Source organism: Chiloscyllium punctatum, chromosome 39 (assembly GCF_047496795.1).
Source record: "Chiloscyllium punctatum isolate Juve2018m chromosome 39, sChiPun1.3, whole genome shotgun sequence".
In the NCBI taxonomy this organism is placed as follows: Eukaryota; Metazoa; Chordata; class Chondrichthyes; order Orectolobiformes; family Hemiscylliidae; genus Chiloscyllium; species Chiloscyllium punctatum.
In genome coordinates, this window is record NC_092777.1 from 43,535,823 (window position 1) to 43,551,952 (window position 16,130).

Sequence of the window (16,130 nt, forward strand, 5' to 3'; positions counted from 1 at the left end):
AAGAATAGTATATGCAGTAAAACTACTGAGAATTATGAAATACAAGCTGCAACATTTACATACAGAATTCAATCTGGCTTTTCATGAAGTAAATCTTCCATCAACTTTGCTGGCACTATTAAAACTTAAGTGACTGTCAAAGTGAATATCTGGCTTTCAATGTTTTTCTTGTTATTCTGTGCTCAAGCTTTTAGATTAAAACTATGCTGTTTATTTTTCCCCTTACATCACAGAATCTAATGAATTCTCTGGAATGTTTCCATCACCTGAATGAAGTCAGTGTTTCACATACAGTAACCCCAATTCATAAAACCAACAGTGGGTGGATGGTGACAGTTGGATATGTCAAACTGTAAGAAGGAAAAGCATGGACTTCAAAAAATGCTCCGATTATCTCCGATTATCGAATGACGGACAACAAATGTGAAATTCATATCAGACTATCTTTAATAGAAGTGCGACTTAGACTAACAGCAAAAGATTGCAAGGACATTGCTTTTTCTGAAAGTCTGATGAAAGATTGTTAACTTCTTGCATGTTAATTTTATCATCGAACTGAATAATGTATAAATGGCACTATAATTAAACAGAAAACAAACTCTTTCATGTATGAACAGTTCAGCCCAAAATCCATTTATGCATGAATTGCAAAACAACTTTATTTTTCCAACTACTGATTGGGATTTTCCTGGGAATTTCAAAAAGCATCTACCTCATAGGGACTCAAGCAGGTCAAGTAAGAGGAAGCTATTAAACAAGTAAAGCACACATTTATTTACATCATTTCATATTTTCCTTGGACTTTTAGAATTACCCTTGGAAATATCAGCAAGAAAACAATTATTTTCGCTCTGCCTTCATTAAAATCAATGGTAATCTCAATTTACTTCCTTCTAAATTAGTTTTCATATCACTGTCACTTCGACTTAAACATTATGGAGTTATTGGCATTGTGAAAGTTTGACTTAATGCTATAAGATTGGTGTTATATGGCCAGTTACTTTAAATGTACTTCAGTGAAAAATATTGAAAATAAATTGATCTTTGCATAGCCACTTTCTTCACCAAATTTGCTTAATCCATATATGCATGTGTAATACATGGAAATGATTGACAGTTAGTTGTTTTCCATTTCAAAATTTTAAAATAATTTGTAATGGAGTTTTTAAGTGACCAATATATTTGAACAATTATTACTTCCATTCACTTAAATCCTCACAGGGCTCCAGATAGGAAATGTGCCATCATTTCAGTTCTTAGGTCAGCACGGAATGCTTAATTCACTGCCACGCTCATTGTAGCTGATTCTAATTGGAAATCTATCAGAGTTTATAGCAAGTCAGTGGCAAGATTGACATGTTAGACCAGGGAATTTACAATAACTTCACTAATCTTACTAGTAAAAGAAAATGTGGGTCAATGTTCATACTTTTATTGAGAAACAAATCAGTGTTATACAGATGGCTGCATGGTTTCTGTGTGAAACAATTACAGTAACTAAAATCCCCTTGCATTAGGAATCTGACTGAATTTTGTGTAAACTCGGCAAGGATTTTGCACAGCTGACTTTTGGGCAAAAAACCTCATTTATTTTCCGTTAGCTATATACATTCATGTCTGAGTTGATCTCTAACCTTTGGTTTAGCCAAAAGATCCAATCTCATTGCACTTATCACCCTTTCGCTGAAGTCAAACTCATCCTGGGGCAAACCTAAATAACAGAATAGAAAAGCATTAAAGACATCTGTGCACATACCTTTGGCTCCTTTTATATTAGTTTTGAAGAGGGAGTTGGGGTGACAAGTCTCCGACCTGACAATTCTGCTGTATCGATTGTGATAGGAGAGGGTGAAATTCAACCTCTCCAAAATGTTACTTATCCCATTTTAGAAATTTGAAGTCAATAAAAAGCTAGTTGAAGCAACTGTGCAATTGCTGTTACTTGTTGTAAAATACCATTGAATTCACTCATGTTCTTGAGAGAAGGAAATCTGCTAATTGTACCTGGTCTGGCCTACATGCAACTTCACATCCACAGAGATGTGTCTGAGTCTTAGCAGACTCTGGACAAAAAAAAACACTGGCTTTGCCAGCTAGGTCCAAATTCCATGAATGAGTAAAGACAGTACAAGCCAACCAATATATTTTGACTAAATATTTAGTCTTAGAAATGCAGCTTTTAGTTGAGAAGATGTGCTATACAGAATGCAAAACAATCATTTTGACTTATTTGGAATGGACATGAAAACAAGTAGCCTCTCTGCAATTAAATGATACAGATGCACCAGATAACTGAGGAATGATTTCTAAGCACCCCTAACATCTTATTCAATAGATATTGTTAACTATTCTGAGATATTATACTTGAGGAAAATATTGAATTGTAATTTGTGGCAGTGAATTAGGAATGCACTGCAGTGATATCAGAAAAAAAGATCTTTATCCTAGTGAATGGAGTGTCAGCATCCAGTGAAAGAACTATCTGAAAATTGCATCAATAGCTTTACTGAAATGGAACATTCTAATTAAAAGAAATCATAAGCCAGAGTACCATCAACTATCTTCAGCTGCAAATATTAGAGCCCAGATACAGATTAGATTCTCTCAGATCCCCATATGTAGTATGAACACTTGGACCAAACAAAAATCTGATTATCATTGAAAAGCTTCCATTAAAATACAAAAGGGCCTTATTTTGATGGTTGTATTTTCACTACAAAGAAGGTGAATGAGAGCATTTTGCAACAACCTCAGTCACAATGTAAAACTGTGAGCTGGATTTGAAGGGGCACCATTTTCAATTCCACTCACAGACCAAAAAGACAGTCAAGAACCAATCTACAAAGAAGCTGGCTGCCCTGGAACTGTTTTATGCTAGGAGGTGTGTAAATTGGCTCATGGAGAGGCATATGCCCCCCCCCCATTTTGGAGGGAGCTCCTCAATAGAGAATTGCTGACTAAAACAGAACAACGACCTGCAGATTCTGGATGCCTGAAACACACAAGAACAGAAATTGTTGGAGAAACTCAGCAGGTCTGACAGCATCTGTGCAGAGAGAAACAGAGCTAACTTTTTGAGTCCAGTGATTTTTCTTCAGAACTTCTTCCACTGAAGGGTCACTGGACTCAAAACGTCTGTTCTGTTTTCTCCCCACAGGTGCCGCCAGACTTGAGTTTCACCAGCAATTTCTATTTTTGTGCGATAGAGAATTTTGGTCAATCCAATTGACTGGGATTCCGTAGTCCAAGCGTTGCTAGGTTCAAGTGATGGCCATAGCTGGGCTGACTGATAGGCCAAGTTCGAACAAAAAACAGCACATTACAGGTGCAGGCTTTTCTAAACTAAAAAGACTTTTGCCTTTGTGCTGCCCATATCCCTTTGTTCCTTGCCTGTTCATATATCTGTCAAGATGCCTCTTAAGTGTTACTATTGTTTCCCCTTGCACCACCTCCTCTGGCAGCACATTGGAGGCATTTACAACCCTCTGTGTAAAAATTCTGCCTGTCACATCTCCTTTAAACTTAGCCCCTTTTATTTTAAATTTATGTCCCCTAGTAGTTGACATTTCTACCCTGGGATAACAATTCTGACTATCCACTCTATCCATGCTTCTCATAATTTTGTAAATTTCTACCAGGTTGCCCTCAGCCTTTGATGTTCATGTAAAAACAAACCAAGCTTGTCTCATCTCTTCTCATGGCTAATACCCTTCAAACTAGGCAAAGTCCTGGTAAAATGTTTTTGTACCTTCTCCAAAGCCTCCACACCCTTAGGTAGTGTGGAGACCAGAACTACACCCAACAAAGGTGAATTGGGGGCACTGCTTCAAACAGACACAGAGTATGCTCCTTTTCATAAGGTAACCTAATGAAAACCCAAAATAAATCTCCCAGACCATTTTGGAGAGACAGTGCAGACTGCATACGTCAATATGATTTTCCTATACCTGTGCAAGAAAATATACAGAGAAGTAAAGCTTTGCTCAAAACCCCCGAAAATGTTGCAAAAATAGCTTTTTGGGAATGTGTGACTTATCATAAGCTACTCACCTCATTGGAGACTACTTAACTGATGTAACGCAGTTACTATCTTGCCAGCTGCAGCTTTTGGATATAGCTAACATGTGCTAACATTTATGCCCATTACTAAGACACAATTATAATTGTAAACAATAGTCACAGCTGCACTTCAGAGTGGCTTCCATATCAGATATAAAGTTTTACCATGACCTAAATGCATGAATTGCTTGATTGTTTGGCATGTGGCTCTGAAAATGTTGCCAGATTTCAGAGTGTCAGATACCTGGCTGATTTAGTGCAATACAAAATGGATAACATTAGACATCATCAGGAAAGGAGACATGAAATATGAAAAGAAATAATTGTTTTAGTTATAAGAACTCAGCACATATAATACAATGGTAAATTTTGACAGCAGATGGAAAGTCTGACATTTGCCATCTTATTCATGTTTATGTTACTGTTGAATCCCTGCCCTTCTTGACATGGACAAGATGACAGCATTATTTCTTTAATATAATCATGTACTGTTTACTTCACATTGCTAGAAAAAATGCAAATACAAAAGAGAGGTCAGACAATTTGTCTACCAGGTTCTTTCATTTTATCGTTTAATAGATGAAGTATTATATTGCCATAAAACCCCTCAAATATTGACTACTGCAATTGTTGAGTCCTCTTAAATCGACTGGGTAAATAATAAAAGGCAAGTTATCTTGGAATGTTAATCCCTTCAAAAATCCTGTGGAATGGGTGCCATAGTTAGCCCTAACAACTTAGAAATTATACAGATGTAAAAGGAAGGAAGGAAATGGTCAAGTAAAAAATAAATAATTTGCGCTTTGAACATTATTTTAGTTATGCAATGAGTTTATTCTACACTTGTCACTGCAACAAATGGCAGTCTTTGAATAAATATAAAATTGACTCCGAAAATCATTGAATTATAATCTTAATTTGCAGAAACAAATTATATTTTTCAGTTGTGCTATTAAACAGTAAGAAACAGCTCGGATCTCTTACACTCAATTAATTATTCCCTCCTAGCCCTGCGGCTAATGCTCTTCCAGATGGTGTACCATCTTCTCAATCTTCATTTCATAGCTGGCAGGCATCATCTTTGTTCATTGTAGCTGCCCCTGCTGCCCTCACTACCCTTGTGCATCCTGGTGAAGTGTCATGATGCTTCAATCAACATTTTTTGCCAAATTTATGTGTCAGTATTTATTCACACACCAAGCTGATATTGCTTCAGTGCTGATTGTTATGAGTCTCCTCCATGGTCACCTGTCTTCCTCCATCAATCAGTCATGACGATTAATGAACAGTTCTTTTCAAAAAAGACATTAAGATATTGAACTGCCCAGCCTGTAAGAAATTATGCACTTAACTGTTGCTGAGGGAGACTAAAAACATACGTCGTGAGATTACAGAAAGCCAACTTAAGCTCGGCATTGACAAGATAAAACTGCTATTCATACTGAACTTACTTTGATGAAATGAATTTGGTTTGAAGCATGCCTCTCTTTTCAAACATTATTTCCAAAAGGCTTTTTTGGGGGGCAATTTTATGCAGTGAATTGAAACTAGGTGGTCGGGATCAAGTTCAAATTCTGACAGGACTCTCCAACCTATTTTCCATCTGAGGCAGTAAAATAAACGATAAGGCTCGGGAAGTGGAGATAAAAAAAAAGACTGATGTAACATTTCTCATGCTGTCACAATGTCATGTTTTCAGACAGTTCTTGATGTTTGGACTGAATATATGGACAAATTAAGTCTAATGGACACCCAGCTTCATGGATAATGTCCATCACTCTCTCTGAACTGAATATGACATTGATTAAGAGGAAACTAATAAAGTTGAATATTTCACAATTAAATATATCATGAATTCTTGATTTCAGCTGGACCATCCATGAGAGGCATTGGGCATTCGGCAAAACCTTGGTTTCACCGGGAAGGAAAAGCCCAGCAATTGTGACCAAGATTCCAAAGTATTATGTCATGATATCAAAACTTAGCATCCTTTCGCCACTGACAGTGATACTAAAAGCGACTATACCATAAATAGGTTAACTTAATTTTTCTTTTGAAGCCAATTTCCTTTCCCCATATAAATGGATTACAGATTTAATACAGGTATGATTATTTTAGTTATCACAATTACATGACAGCAAAATTAGTTCTGCATAGCAGCATCAGGCTGCAAACAAGGTTGTGCTTTTTTCTCCAATTACAGTAACTCTAACCAAAACTTTTGAATTTTCTGTTAAAAATGACTATTTAAAATATTATTGATTATATTTTACCAGCTTTCCAATATTGAATTTTGAGGTTAGCCAGCCATGGTATCCCTTTCCCACTCCATCTTTTTTTAATCTCATTTATGGCATGAGGGTATCTCTGGCTAGGCCAGCATTGTTGCCCATCCATAAGTGCCCTGAGGGATTAGTAATCAACCACATTACAGTGGGTCTGGAGTCACACACATAGGCCAGACCAGGTAAGGCTGGCTGTTTCCTTCCCTTGTCACACGAGTAAACCAGATTGGGTTTTCCAAAAATCAACACTGGTTTTCATTAGACTCCTACTCTGTGACTAATAAGAACTGCACTTCATTACAACTCTACAATAAAGCATTGACAGGAAGCGTAAAGGGAGAAGTGGAAAGATACAAAAGCTTTAAAGACTTATTTTACATTTTCTTTAAAAAAATTGAGAATGTATCGCATGAATAACAGTGCTGGCTACCTCCTTGGTGTGTCTTCATTATAAAAATTTGGATAGATTAATAATCTAATTGGTATATTACATGGATGTTGTCGCTTTAGAAATGAACTGATTGCAAATTTTTGATAGCAGGGTGATCTTCTTACTGCAACTACTGTAAGCCAGAGCAGCTGCAGCACTTTAAAATTTAGATAGCTACTCTTCAGGTCATACTTACAAGTTCAGGAAACAATGTGTCAAAATTGTTTAACAAAATGCACATTGAAAAGCAGGTTAGTTTTTTTAACTCATTTATGAATCCTTAATTTATATTTGAATCAAGCAGAATGCCAAAAATAATTATATTGTACTCAGCATCAGTGTATGCAAAGTAAGTAAATTTCCCATCGGGGGTGGCATATCAGTTGTCACTGTCCATTTTATCACAGACCTTTTGCTCCTTCATTGGGATCTGAGCAAGCACTTGTTATTCTCTTCCTGAATTTCTGTACTTACGCAGGAATTTCACAAAAACATTGACCAGGATTTTCCACCTTTAGTACGCTGTACAGTATTTATTCACACAACATCAGGTGAGAACTGGAGCCAAGGCTGGCAGTGGGTAATAAACCATTCTGAGTCAGTGTTTCTGTGAACACAACTGAGGTTTGGATTTCAATCAAGGTGAATGGCTTAGCCACAGACTCCACAGGGTAAGGGTAAATGGGAGGCTCACTGAATTTCTTCCACCCCAAAGAGTGAGATTAATTGTCTGCATGTATGATATATAAGTGATATATCATTGTTGTGAATGCGCTGTTTCTGTTACTATTCCAACCAGCGAATACTCATCTGAAGGCCACTCTCCATCCTTAGCCTGAGTCTCCCTAAATAACTCACAGCAATCCCTCTAAACTTCTCTTGCCACTTTCTGAAGTACCTAACAAGATACTTACTTGTAGCTTCATTATGAAGTAAATTCCTGATGGTTCCAATGCTCTCTCTTACTGATTTTGGCAGAACTAACCTCATGAATTTCGATGCTACCTATTCAACAAACCACTACTATCCCATAGGACACTGCTAATGGATTATTAATCAATGTACACTTTCTGAATTCTCCTCCAGAATCTGTGCTTCTTGTGAGCAAAACTCTTGATATTAATGTTATTGTATTATCACGTCTTTTTTTCTCATGAAACTTAATTCATAGAGCATGATACTCACCGAAGTCCCTCCATTAAGGTATATCTGACTGCCACAGTTGCACTCTATCTCTATCCTCCCTCTCTTAGGGTTCCTTTTCCTTCATTGAGCAACTTAACTTGTGCTACCTGTCTCGCCTCCTAAAAAATCCTTAGTATCTCCCAAATCTCACAAAGTTATCCTTATTTCGGTCATTCTATAGCTTCTCCACTCTACCTCAACCTGGGTGGTTTCAGCTATCTCAGCTTCTCTTGGCCCTCTGTCCTCCTTAAACCACTTCCTCTACATAAACTCACCAGCATGTATTGTCATCCACCCTTCAACTTTGCTATCTTCGATTGATTTTTTACTTCCTTAATCTTAATCACAGACAAGACCATACACAACCAGTTCCTAATTTCTTTAGCAATTCAGACATATCTAACATTCTGCTAACTCCTCTCACTTCTCCAATAGCTTCTGGACAAAGATCTCCCCCATGACTTAAACTAAATGATGAAATTTGGCTCCACAGGAAACTTGAGCATGAGGGGCGTTAATTTGTCTCTGCAATGGCATTTGGAGAGTTCACCCATATTCTAGTGCAGTGTTAAAATGGTGTATTTACAGACGGTCCACCCAACGTATGGCGAATTAGGTAGATTGTGATTTCATACAAGTATAATGCTGAATTGATGCCATTTTTGGAGCTCAGTGTTCCACTAACATCTTTTAGTGTTGCTCATTTGATGATTATGTGTTCACCACATGAATTACAGAACTTTAAACCCTTTTCAAATGTGATTAGAAATAAGCAATAAATGTAGGCCTTTACAGCAAGGCCCAACATCCCATGAACAAATTATAAATTAAAGATCTTGTGTGAATTGGCTAAACGTGCAGTTTGTAGTGTTCAACATGCTTTTCCTTTCACTTATCTTTTTGAAGTGATGGAGGTCATGAATTTGGGAAGTGGCGGAGAGAGTAAATATTTAAGGTGGTGTATAGAGGATCAAACAAGCAAGCTGCTTTGACCTGAATGATGTTAAAATGCTTACATGCTGGTGGAACTGAATTCTTTCAGCCAAGTGAAGAGTATTACTTTATTTGTTGAGCTGCAGAGATAATGCTGTTAAAAGTCAGGAAGTGATTAAAAATATTTATAACAGAATTCAAGATGATGCGCAAACATTGATCAGGAAATCTGGGTTCAAGTCCCATCTCCCACGGGGAGAATGTGGGTAAGTGGAGTTGAAATGCCCATCAGCCATGATTGAATGGCGGAGTGGACTCGATGGGCCGAATGGCCTTACTTCCACTCCTATGTCTTATGGTCTGTTCCAGATGTGTGTAATAACATCTCTCAACAGATTAGTAAGAAAGTATCTGTAATGAAAAGAATATCATTGATGAAGCAATGATGGCTAAGCCTGGGAAAGTGTCCTAAGGAATTCCTGTTCTGACGTTATATCTGTGTTCCTTCATTATTGCTGGATCAAAATCCTGGAACTCTCTATCTTATAGTACTCTAAGAAAACTTTCAATATCTGGACTGCAGCGGTTTCAGAACCAGTCTCAGCACCAACTTCCCTACCACAATGAGAATTGGGTAATAAATGGGTTGAGGTAAAAACAATGACTGCAGATGCTGGAAAGCAAATACTGGATTAGTGGTGCTGGAAGAGCACAGCAGTTCAGGTAGCATCCAACAAGCAGCGAAATCGACATTTCGGGCAAAAGCCCTTCATCAGGAATAAAGGCAGTGAGCCTGAAGCATGGAGAGAAAAGCTAAAGGAGGGTGGGGGTGGGGAGAAAGTAGCATAGAGTACAATGGGTGAGTGGGGGAGGAGATGAAGGTGATAGTCAAGGAGGAGAGGGTGGAGTGGATAGGTGGAAAAGGAGATAGGCAGGTTCGACAAGTCCGGACCAGTCAAGGAGAGTGTGCGAGCTGGAAGTTTGAAACTAGGATGAGGTGGGGGAAGGGGAAATGAGGAAGCTGTTGAAGTCCACATTGATGCCCTGGGATTGAAGTGTTCCGAGGCGGAAGATGAGGCGTTCTTCTTCCAGGCGTCTGGTGGTGAGGGAGCGGCGGTGAAGGAGGCCCAGGACCTCCATGTCCTCGGCAGAGTGGGAGGGGGAGTTGAAATGTTGGGCCACGGGGCGGTTTGGTTGATTGGTGCGGGTGTCTCGGAGATGTTCCCTAAAGCGCTCTGCTAAGAGGCGCCCAGTCTCCCCAATGTAGAGGAGACCACATCGGGAACAACGGATACAACAAATGATATTAGTGGATGTGCAGGTAAAACTTTGATGGATGTGGAAGGCTCCTGTAGGGCCTTGGATAGAGGTGAGGGAGGAGGTGTGGGCACAGGTTTTACAGTTCCTGCGCTGGCAGGGGAAAGTGCCAGAATGGGAGGGTGGGTCATAGGGGGTGTGGACCTGACCAGGTAGTCGCGGAGGGAACGGTCTTTGCGGAAGGCGGAAAGGGGTGGGGAGGGAAATATATCCCTGGTGGTGGGGTCTTTTTGGAGGTGGTGGAAATGTCGGCGGATGATTTGGTTTATGCGAAGGTTTGTAGGGTGGAAGGTGAGCACCAGGGGCGTTCTGTCCTTGTTACGGTTGGAGGGGTGAGGTTTGAGGGCAGAGGTGCGGGATGTGGACGAGATGCGTTGGAGGGCATCTTTAACCACGTGGGAAGAGAAATTGCGGTCTCTAAAGAAGGAGGCCATCTGGTGTGTTCTATTGTGGAACTGGTCCTCCTGGGAGCAGATACCAACATCCCCTATATGAATAGTGATACGATGAATAGTGACAAAAGTTATATAATTTGTACACATAAATATCATTTTTGAAGTTTAGATTTCAAAATAGAGGCAAATAGAGGTTGATTTCTTGTGTGAAGGTTTTCCTTTTAACATAAAAGTCAGATGGTTCCTCCAGCAAACTGACCTAATCCAGGTGATTGCATGCCCCTATGGTATTAATCAAAATATGTTTATGCTGTTGGTTTAAGGTAAGTCGTGTAAAGATTTTGAATGTAGTCTGTTTTCAGTTCAGAAGACTCAGCATTGAGCAGGATTTATTAAGTGCAGTTCAAAAAACACCAGAATTGAGTTTAGTAAGTTTAACCAAGTTAAGTTTAGCTTTGTTTCTAGAAGGAGTTCAGGGCAGTTCAGAGAAACAGTTACTTCATTAAAAGGGATTAGTTTGTGAAGCTTCTAAACAATGGTTACAGAGTATGGTTAGAAATCTGCTGATAATTAGAACTGAGAAAGTTTAACTATGTCAGTGAATTTGGACAGGACTCTGCTGGAATGATTAACCACCATGTTAATTAACTAAACTAAAAGATGCCAGGTTTCATTCTGGGACCTGACTGTTCAGGAGTACCATCAGCTGGGGTTATTATAGAATTTTAAAGAAACAATTTGTTCATGGCTGCTCATCTCTTTCACTATCTCTTCATTTGACTCTGCTCTTGATTATACCTCTGTGAAGCACCAAGGAACATCTGTGCCTGGTAGAGTTGCTTTATGAATGCACATTATGTCGCTTTCATTGAGCAGTCTTCAATTACTTGTTAAAAGTTAAATGTGTCAATTAGTTCATAGAATGTTAAAAAAAAGTCTGACTTGAAAAGGAAACTTCTGTGATTTTTCTGCCATTAAACACACTTTTCAGGTATGTGCACGGGATAAGGAAGGATTTTGGAGTGCTTTTTATTTTGTCAGAACATCCCACTCCAATTCACAGCCTATGAATTACACCTGAAATAAAGTTGATGTTGTTTTGTATCCAAACTTGACAGACCATTAACAAAGAGTAAGACCCTGCAAACAGCAGATGGGATAACTGACAGGACATTCTGTTTTAGCCATGATGGTTAAGGTAAATAGACACTCTCTTGTGCAGAAAATATGAGGGAATTTAAGAAACTAATGGACTCCAATATAGTGAAATGAGTTGTATTATTTCCTATCCATCAATCCTGAAGATATTTTTACTGAAGAATATAGATTGTTTTTAGCTCGCGGTCATGATCGTTAAAAATCAATTGTGTGCTGTGATTGGTCTGTAATTATTCGCTTGAATTCCTTCAAAGTCTGTATGCATTAATAGAAGTTGCTAGTATCCTGTTAAGCAAGTTTAATTTACACCAATGTATCTTTGGTGCCTGTCATTTCAATACCCAAGTCTCAGTTGAGCAAACTTCAAGATTATGTGAAAATTGAATGTTTTTAATGACAAGATTTTCCCTTCCATGCAAGAATAAATGAGTTATTGTTATGTTCTAGTCAGGATGTCTTTTAAATATTTCAGTCAAAATAAGATTTCGCAAACATATCCAAAGAAATTTTGAAAAATACTAATTAACAATTTAGCTAGTTGTTTCAGTATAACATTAGCATTAAATCAATTTCTGTTTCCTATGATGTCAAATGTAAAACAGCCATGAAAATGAAGTGTATTTATTAAAGATGTAATATTTTTGAAACAATGAGCGGTAATGCAAAATATAAAATGGTGAAACCATGCAAAATACTTTTGTACTTTTGATATATTTTGCTGGCTATGTCTTGCATTCATACAGTAATGGCATTTTTCTTTATTCATTCATGGGATGTGGGGTGTCACTTGCTGGGCAAGCATTTTGTGCCCTTTCCTAATTGTCCTTGAGAAGGTAGTGGTGAGCTGCCTCTTTGAACTACTGCAGTCATTTGGTGTGGGCACACTCACAGTGATTTTAGGGAGGAAGTTCCAGGATCTTGATCCAGCACCTCTGAAGGAACAATGATTCAGGTAGTTAATGGCTTAGACAGGAAATTATAGGTGGTGGCGTAACCACTGTTGCCTTTTGTCTTTCTAGATGGTCAGGTCGTGGGTTTAGAAGCTGCGTCTCAAGAGTCTTGGTGAGTTTCTGCATTTTGTGGTTGGTGCACACTGCTGCTATTGAGCGTTCGTGGTGATGGGAGTGAATGTTTGAGGATGTGTTGCTAATCAAGTGGATTGCCTTGTCCTGGGTAGTACTTTTTGAATATTGTTGGAATTGCACTCATCATTGCAAATGGAAAATATTCCATTCTAATTCTGACAGTATCTTGTAAATGTTGGATAGGCTTTGGGGAGTAAGGAGATATGTTATTTACATATTTCTCTCCAAATATTATTCAAGAATGAAGTTGTGAGCAATGGCTTTCATTGATTGGAAATCCATGACTGGTGAACATAGCATATCTGTGTTATTTTAAAATTACATCTGACATAATTTAATGTGGTTAGATTTCATTGCTATGAGGTAAAAACAATGACTGCAGATGCTGGAAACCAGAGTTTAGATTAGAGTGGTGCTGGAAAAGCACAGCAGTTCAGGCAGCATCTGAGAAGCAGTAAAATCGACGTTTCGGGCAAAAGCCCTTCATCAGGAATACAGGCAGAGTGCCTGAAGGGTGGAGCACCATTCTCCAACTTTATGTTATTACCCAACTTAATAGGAAATACAGAAAAACTGAAAGTTTTACTGCAAAGATCCTTTAATTTCCCAAAAAGGGAGGGCAGTCAGAAACAGTTTGGGAAAGTTCTTAATGTCAGACCATTATATTGACCAGGCTACTAGGGATAAAGCCAGACTCCTGCTTGACTATATTTCTTTATATTCCACTTCTTGTAAGGATTCCATTTCATTCTTCCAGTTTCTCATTCTCTATCACATCTGGTTGTAATGATGTTCCCTTTTACAGTGACGTACCCAACATTTTCTCCTTTTAGCTCAACCAAGGATCCCCCTTCCCTCACCATAATTGACAGGGCCCTCAGTCATGTCTGACCTATTTTCCACAATTCTGCCCTGACCCCTTGACTTCGCCCCCACATCTACAATAGGGCTCCCGTTGTCTGGACTTTCCAACCCAACACCAGTCAAAAGATCACTATCCACTATTTCCACCAAATGCAGCTAGATGCCACCACCAAGAGCACCTTGTTCTCCCCTCCCTTGTCAACATTTGGCAGAGACCTTTCCCTCTGTGACACCCTATTCCACTTCTCTGTCATTCCTGTCACTTCTTCATGTTTCCCCTTCCCTCCATGTCTTCTTCCTATGCAATTGCAGAGGGTAGAACATCTTTCCTCCTCTCTCTCCAAGGTCTGAACTATATGTTCTCGCTGAAGCAGCAATTTGTTTGTATTTCTTTCACTGTAGTCTACGGTATTTGCCGCTCACACTGCATTCTTCTCTACAAAGGTGAGACCAAATGCAGACTGAGTGACTGCTTTACAGAAGGTATCTGTAAGCACAACACTGACCTTCCATTTGCTTGCCATTTCAATACCCCATCATGCTGTCATGTTAACATTCCAGTCCCACTGCAATGTCCCATTAAAGCCAAACACAAGCAGGACGCACAGTACCTCATTTTCTTTCAGGCACTTTATAACCTGCAGGACACAACATTGAGTTCAATGACCTCAGAGCATGAACACTGTTTTCCATTATGATTACGCCCTCCCACCCTCTTGTTTGCATAGGTTTGCCATCTGTAAAGCCAATCTATTTTCAACCATTCATGTCTACCATTAACATTTATCTTGCATCTGTTATTCTCCTGAACTACCATTAGCACTCCCATTATCTGTTGTTCTTGATGCCCCCTCCATTTGTTCCACTCACTCCTCCTTCCTCTATGTGAATATCATAAAAAAAAGATTTCAGGCCCCATTTAGTCCTGAAGAGGATCCATTAGACTCAAAGGTTATCTCGGTTTCTCTCATCACAGATACTGCCAGGTCTGCTGACTTTCTCCAGCAATTCCCATTTTTGATCTTCCTTGAAATAGTGCCATTGACTATTTTATATCCACCCTAAGCAGAGAGATGGGGCCTAGCCTTAGCTTTATTTCAGTTACTTGCGCCCTCAGTCTTGCACTGAAATGGAGCTTGAACCAAGATTGTGATCCAGAGCTGCGTGTGCAAACAAATAAAGGGTTCACTTGACATGGATATTGACATTTATATCAAAAATCCGACCAAAGTGTTTGAGCAAATACGTTGAAGTTGCACTTTCATAAATCAAGTAAACTGACTTGCATTATCAACATTAGATTTTTTGCTATAACCTTAAACTATGTACAGGTGCAATTCCAATGGGTAATTGAAAGCTAAAACCAAACTATGCTAATGATTGCCACCAAACATTCCAGAATTTCAACATTGTCAAAAGTAAAATGATTTTTTAAAAAAAATCAAAACAAAGTATGATATTTACAAAAACATCACCTCAATCATAATTAAATACTTTCATATGTATACTGAAAAGCAACAGAAATCTTCCATCTTTTCAAGCCATAAACAGCAACTACAGTTTGCAATTAAATACTATGGTCACACTGTAGAGATCACCATAGCAAGCAAAATGTTAATTTACAAATTTTGAACAATTGTACTGGAATGGACCTTGAACCAAGAAGATTATGATTCAGAACTGAGCATACAACCAACCGAAGGACTCATTTTACATTGACATTGACATTTATATCAAAACTCCAACCATGGTATCTCAGCAAATACTTTGAAATTCCAATTGATTTCATAAATGAAATAAATTGTTGTAAATAGTAGAGTCAGATACATTAGGGACGTTTAAGTGACTCTTGGATAGGCACTTGGATAGGATGATAGTAAAGTGAAGGGTATGTGGGTTAGTTTGATCTTTGAGGGATAAAAGGTCAGCACAACATCGAGAGCTGAAGGTCCTGTACTGCACTGTACTGTTCTATGTTCTAAATTGATTTGCATTATCAATATTAGTTTTACATTATAGCAATTCCAATCAGAGGAGTTGCAAATTTTTAACAATGCCACACATATGTCAGAGACAGCATATAGGGACTGTACTTTTATATATGAACTTTTCGTTAATGAGCTAAGCTCAGGTTCAGAGTTTGCTGTCCTAAGGCTGGATGAGCACAAGTGAAGTGGCTAAAAATGGAGGAAGAGGGCTGTAAACATAAAATTTCAAGCCATCCCTCATTTTGGAATCATGGCACGTCATGCACAATGCCCACTCAAAGTGACGTTGGGTTCAACCTTCTAAATGTTTGCTCAGTTTTTAATTTTCCAAATATTGTGATCTTCAGGAAGGTGAGTGTGTTCCTGTACCCTGGGTAAAGTACTTCCACTCAGTCAATTTGAAAGTTGTTGTGGTGTCAGGAACAATTTGA

At 38.6% G+C, this 16,130-nt stretch overlaps 1 protein-coding gene across 8 annotated transcripts in view; it reads right to left on the minus strand.

Annotated features, from left to right (window-relative positions):
• The window catches only part of sdk2b (sidekick cell adhesion molecule 2b), a 951,812-nt gene that overhangs the window by 831,705 nt on the left and 103,977 nt on the right, over positions 1-16,130 (minus strand). Inside the window, exon 1 of one of the 8 annotated variants that reach the window (XM_072558556.1) lies at positions 1,635-1,653. The exons of the other annotated variants lie outside the window; for them this stretch is intronic. The gene's annotated coding sequence lies outside the window, so the exon portion shown is untranslated. Of the gene's footprint in view, positions 1-1,634; positions 1,654-16,130 lie in introns of those variants that run through there. 8 annotated transcript variants of the gene reach the window in all.